The following is a 6,905-nucleotide window of genomic DNA, read 5'->3' as shown; positions in this document are numbered from 1 at the left end:
TTGAATAACGAACCGGCTACTAACTTCACATACATATCATGAGTCCACACTTAGCTAATACGTAGAACGGAGATCATATTTTTGTAAACAAAGCGTAAACACAGGATCGCTATTTTAATCAGAGTGATATCCTAGTCACTGTTTGATTGTATATATTTACGGAAGTCTTCAATGCTCAAATAATAGATATCGCCTAAATATTGCAGGGAAAATATCTATCAAATGGTGGTTTTTTTTAATGTAGTTTGATAATGGATAAACATATGCGCTCGTTTGTTCTCAACTCGCCATTTTTTAGCAGTTACATACCATCTGCTCCATCTTATGGCGTTTACATATCTGAATTACATGTTGACACTATATATATACGGACTTCCTTAGCATGGTGTGCTCTTACACAAGGCTGCACCACGAGGGATACATTGTTCAACATGTCGTTAGTTTAATGCAAAGATAAGTGCTAATCAGTGAGTAAAATTTAAACGCAAGATTAGCTGACACGTGAGTAAAATTGAAACGCAAAATTAACTGACAATTCGTTAAAATTTTGAACAATTTTTAATTATTCCAATATCTTATCACTAATATTTAATCATGTAATTACCAAATGATTATCCTATTGTATTACCCATAATACATTTTTCCAAGCACTGTTTAGGAGACAATGGCAAACAACCAACAAAACCTTAACTTTTCTGTAGCCGAGAAAAATCTTCTGCATGATGAGATTAAAAAAGATTTAGTAATCCTGAGGGAGGAACATAGTAAAAATGTTTCCAACCAGCAGAAAGCATTATGATGGTTACAGATCTCTGACAAAATAAATTATCTTGGTATTGCAAATAGAACTGTCAAAGAAATAAGAGACAAACAGCTCTTTAATATGTAAATCTACTGATTGTGACATTTTGAACTCGGGTGATGCATGCATATCAGACGACATCTACCCTGTCGCATCCCATGGAGTTTGCAGGCGAATCATGTTGTTACCTTGATTTTGTCTTCTTATTTGATTTGTGATGTTTAAACATCGCTAAACTACTGTGCCTTAATGTAAACTCTGTGTTTCATATTATATTTGTAATATATTGAATTGAGTTGGTTTCATAGTTTGTTCTTTATTTTGGTGCGATATTTAAGAGGACAACCAATTATGTCGCTTATTCTGAATAAGACTGATTGATTGATTGGTCGCTAAACTCCAGTGGCAAATATTTCATGCATGTTCAGGATGAGAACAAATTAACAATGAATACAATGGGTAGGTCCAGTAATAGAGGTCGTCCGGGGAGAAAGTGAAGGAAATTTGGTCTGCCACAGGAAAATGAGGGTATATTTGATAGGGAAAGAAATTTTGCCTTGTAACAGGCCACCTACGGACCCATCAAACAGTTGTTTGCAAGGGTTCTCAACGTGGCACTCTCTTCACATAAGGCAGCAGATGTAATGTCATCATTTTGACCGGACGTGACTGTGTACTTGTACATCCCGCACAACGAAACGGACGCCTCACTTTGGCAAGGGTTTTACTGCCGGTCTATTCCCAGTCACACTTAGAAAAAATTATATAAGAAAAAGCGGCGTTATGACCTCGACATACCTAATTTTTACATGTGTATGGAACTATGTCATGATGAAAGTCTGATTAGTTTGTATCTATCAGCATATGATGGTACCAAAAGAGTTGACTGGAGTACAGGTATAATGTCATTCCTTGGATTTCTCTCATTCCGGTATTTAGGTAGATAAACTGTATACGGCCATCTTGGATTTTAAAATAGCAGTATACAAGCGGTCTAGTTCTTTGCTTAAACAATCGGTCTAGTTCTTTGCTTAAATCTGAAAATTTTATTTCAAAATTCTATCTCATATATTTTTATTTTATTCACAAAATAGTGTTTTTTCATGAATAATCTACGACTTGTAGCTTGAAAAATAGCAGTGACCCATACTTTTTTTATTATATTTTTGAAAAAAGCTTGGAAAAATCTTCATTTTGGCAAAGTATGAGAAAATTCTGAGGTAATATATATCGATGATCCATCTTAAAATTCGTGATTAAGTGCGGGATATACAAAATGTATAAATATAGTAAACAAACTCATTATAGATTCCAGACTTACGATTAAGTACGCGTCTGGCGCGTTTCGTCTTTAAAATACTCATCAGTGTCGCTCGAATCAAAAAAGTTCAAAAAGCCAAATAAAGTTACAAATTAACTTTATGATGACTAAACACAACTTTTACACTAACTTTTATCTAAATTTTAGTTAGGCTTCAATTGACGCAATTAATGATAATGGGTTGGTGTTTAACATGCAGTGACTAATATATCATGCTTATCAGGACAAGAACATGTGATATGAATATTCCGCAGGAAAACACGTCACACTACCCGAATACTGAACTCTGACTCTGCAGCTGACCAGTGTTTACTCTACTCCTAAATGCCGCATACTTATTATATAAATATGTTTATTCCAAATATTTCGATATTTGTGTTTTCCAAGAGTTTATGATATATATAAACCTTTGATTAAAAGCGAAATTTTAAACTCAAGAAGAAAAGTCATGTTTTTAAAAAGGAAAAAACTAGAATTCATGAATTTGATTAGACTCATCTAAGAAATTATGTTATCAATATGAGGTCTCCAGTAGAGCACCCCACTGGGTCATAGTGTCACGTTAAAAGTGTTACAGGTCACCAGATCACTATTTAGTTTTAAGTTGATCTGATTCTCGGTTTCCAACATTTTTGAAGGTCTGTTTAAATGAATCGTCAGTACACAAGTACGCCCGCTATAATTTTAATGGGGCCATTACTTAACACGATATATATGAGCATTTCCATATTATTAAAATTACTACGCCATGCAGGACGACCTTCATCTAGTAGATATTTTCCAACCAGTAAACTTTCACAATTTACGTTATTGTACGTGTAAAGTAACAAAAATGACGTTGGTGGTGAAAATTATAGACCAATATCTAATACCAATTGCATCGGTTTGAATTGTGACATGAAATCCGAAGCGATGAAGCGAATGTACGAGGGAGAGGATGAGCAGAATGTACAAATACGCAGTCACGTTCGATCGGAATTGTAATATGAAATGCGAAGCGGGGGAGAATAGTATATTTAAATGTACTGATATTGAATTATTGTCTTCCCGTACACTAATTCACTTATATTTTCCCGTATGCAGTGACCTTAACTACTAGACCTCTCGTTAGAACTTCGATCACCGCACAGCGAAAGTGCGAGGGGGAAAACCGTGATGAAAGGATATAAACAAACGTGCACTGAAGGTTAATAGTAATAACTGATTCTAAAGAACGATTCAATACAACAAATCATTTAACAACTGGTAACGATAAGTTTAATTAACAAATGGGAACGCATGCAAAATATATATAAAAAAAATATCATGTCTCTAACAATTCACGTATCTGTCGCATGCTCCACATGCTATAGTGTAAATAATAAGATGATTAAATAAACATCACTGTGTAAAGTAGCTCACGAACGCTTACTCCAATACTGTCATAAAGCAGGAGCATAGCACAAGTACGGAAAGACATTATATTTTATCTACGCAGACTTACACATTAATGAATAATGTAACTATTTCAATCAAAGAGTCGACTAAATAAACAGCAGCAGGTGGAAACCTGTTAAGTAATTGACACAAATTTAAATCGACTTTATTTTTGAAATTAGATCAATGAATTTCATTTTATCAAAATCAGCTGTTAGTTTTCGCTACGATACTCTCCATCGTTAGAGGGAGCGTAGTGTATCACAAAATCTAATCAGATTGGTAAACTACTTGGAAAAGAAGAAATTTTACATGTGGCTGGTCAGTGAAACTCAATTTTTAATTCCGCCTGCTTACCGTATCAATACCACCTGGTAAACGCCCCTTCGTTTCCTACGGACCCCTGAAAGGAACTGGGGGATAGAAATATGGTCACTCTTGGTCTTCTAGCGACCGGCATTAAAAAAAAAAACTCGTCAAAGTGGGATGTCAGTTTGGCTGTGCAGGATGTACAAGTACGCAGCAACGTCCGGTCAGAATAGGGACGTTAAATCCAATGTCTTGTGTAGAGGGTGCCACGCTCTCTGCATGTTAAGAACCCTTGCAACAACTCTATGAGTGGTCCGTAGGTGGCCTGTTGAAAGGCAGAATTTCTGTCCCCATTCAATATACCCTCCTTTTGCAGTGGCAGTCAAAATTTCCCGACCTTATTCCTGGACCTACTTATTGTTTTTATTGTTAATTTGTTCTCGTCCTGGATATGCATGAAATATTTCCGACTGGACGTTAAGCAACCAACAATCAATAAACCAATCGTTTCGTACATGAATATTTTTAACTACTTCACAAATTTAATAACATGGTCTATTCAGATTATAAACATGAATGACACAGCATGAAAGAAAATGCAGCATTTTTTTTACAGTCACTGCAATGAGAAAGTATTTTTCCGAATGTATAAACACTTTTCTTTAAGTTGATCATATTTTACCCACCTCGCAAAAAAATGAGATTGCTAGAAGGGCATTTATTAATACCAAATATGGGGATGGGGAAAAACAAAGAAGCTGACCTTATGCAGAAACATGCAATCAGAAATCAAAAAGACTAAATACGAGGTCTAGGTAGGAACAGTAGATTTATTATCTAGGAATTAAAATCGAAGAAGTTAACACCATTTCAATTAAAAACAACACAAAAAAGTGAAGCAAAACATCACAAAGTCATTAACAAAATGATGAATGAATTCAAGTAGTCAGGAAGGCTCATCTTTCCGAGTGCATATTTCATATTGCTCTTAACAAATTAAAATCTATTAAAAAAAATCCAAAATTTGGTTAAAAGTAATGCAAAACAATTGTGGCAAACATTGTGTCATGAAGAAATTGATTCCAAACCAGTAAGATTTGGGAAGCAATTACATGCAGACAAAACCTTGGACATTTTCATTGTTTACAGATATAGATTGCCCTCAATCATGTCTGTCTTGCTTGTTGATTGTAAAGTTGAGTCTATTTTTTGTATATATAGATGCAAATAAAAGAGAGAACGCTACCAGGAGGGCAATCTGCCCAGCACACATGTGTTATAAAATTGGAGAAAATATTGATCATCTTCTGAACATCCCTAAACTTACAACAAGCCACACAAAGAAGACATCATCTTAAGATCTAGGAATTGCCATTAACATTTAAGGAAAATAAATCATTTAATTATGTAAAGGGAAGGAAATTTGATAGATTCATAAACATACCAAAGAATCCCAAAACTGTTGTTAAGAGAACAGATCTTATGCATGCTATCCATAAAAAAATTCAAAGTTTGTTTTCAAATTCACAAGTGTTTTTGCAAATTTACATCTCTCAAGTTGATGTATTTATAAGTCTAGAATTAATTGATTTATTTGAATATATACTGCCCATATCTAATGTGCTTTGTGTCACTATTATTACTAAAAGATAATAATTTACTGGCAACGTTTACGGCAGATTTTTTCCTAAGTAGAAATGAATAGCAGTTCATGCTTGTAAAGGTGTGATCGACTTGTAATAAATTTGTTTATATTAAATAGGTAAATTTACTGACATTTCATAAGGGAGATAGGTAATGTCCATATGTTTTATATCAAGGGGAGATAATTGTACTGAAAGTTAATTTAAATCAACTAGTTTGTTCACTACTTCCTGAATATATCAGGAAACAAGGAGTTTTACCTTCTTATTATTTTATGAACTTGTAGTAAGGAATCTTAAAAAAAATTTGGCTTTTTTTCAGTCTATATTAATTTAATGCTTGTCGTAAATCAAAGTAATAATTCTATCTTCCATTTTTTTACGAGTCACTCCATATCTTTTCCTGTTTTTTTTTTGTTTTTGTTTTTTTTTTATAACCGAACAGTATTTTCAAAGATATATTTAAAAAAAACTGTACAATGTAAATAATTAATTAAAGAAACATAAGTGTAGGGTTCGATTTTCCAAAGAAGATATAATTCCCATCTCACTAATCTTTATAAAATAATAGAATTTAGCACCTTATATTTGTAAATAAATGCAGATTAATACATGTATTTTCCATATCGGCCCGAGACATATGAAGATAGTATAAACAGTTTATTCCTCAGCTGTTATCAATAAAGGCCAATAAAATAGAATTAATAAGTAAACGTGTTTTAATAACTACGAAAAGATCAAATAGGTTGAATGTTTTACGACGTAGTCAACCCCATTTTTGGCGCCATTGCTGACAACAACCTTGAGCGGTCAAAACAAATAGGTAAGGTTAACAAAAGGCGTATTTCAAAACAAATAAGGCAAAAGAAAGACAGAGAAAGGTAAGGGAGGGATTCAAAAGTACAACGGAAGTATTTAAGATGTGACAGAATCGCACGATGAAGGTGAAGGGGCGGTGGAGCTACAAAATGTACACGAACTAGATCACAGTTATAACAGGATCAACAGTGAGCAGATATCATTTTGGATGAAGGTTTAGTTGTAGAGGAAGGGACATTAAGTGCAAGAGAAGATGTTAGAGAGCCGGTCGAAATGTGGTAGATTTGGGAGTGTTTGCAGATGCACTGTCAACATGCAATAATTGTGGCCTGCGTCTTCATTATGTTACAGACATGATCAACTATGAATTATCAGCTATAATTAAGGTGAGGTTCAAATTTCAAAACAAAATTTATGTCACTGATAACAAATAAAGAGGGGTTAAACAGAGTGGCCACCAATTCCCGGTTCCCTCCCCTTAACTCGCCAATCTCTACATCATTATAACTCCTGATTCACGTTCTCTATACTCTCGTGTTCCCCCATCCTTTGTCAATCCCCTCATTATACAATAATTTTTCGCAAATGGATTTGT

Source organism: Mytilus californianus, unplaced genomic scaffold (assembly GCF_021869535.1).
Source record: "Mytilus californianus isolate M0D057914Y unplaced genomic scaffold, xbMytCali1.0.p SCAF_13, whole genome shotgun sequence".
NCBI lineage: Eukaryota > Metazoa > Mollusca > Bivalvia > Mytilida > Mytilidae > Mytilus > Mytilus californianus.
The sequence above is the reverse complement of the archived record's forward strand: the minus strand, read 5'-3'. Positions refer to the sequence as shown.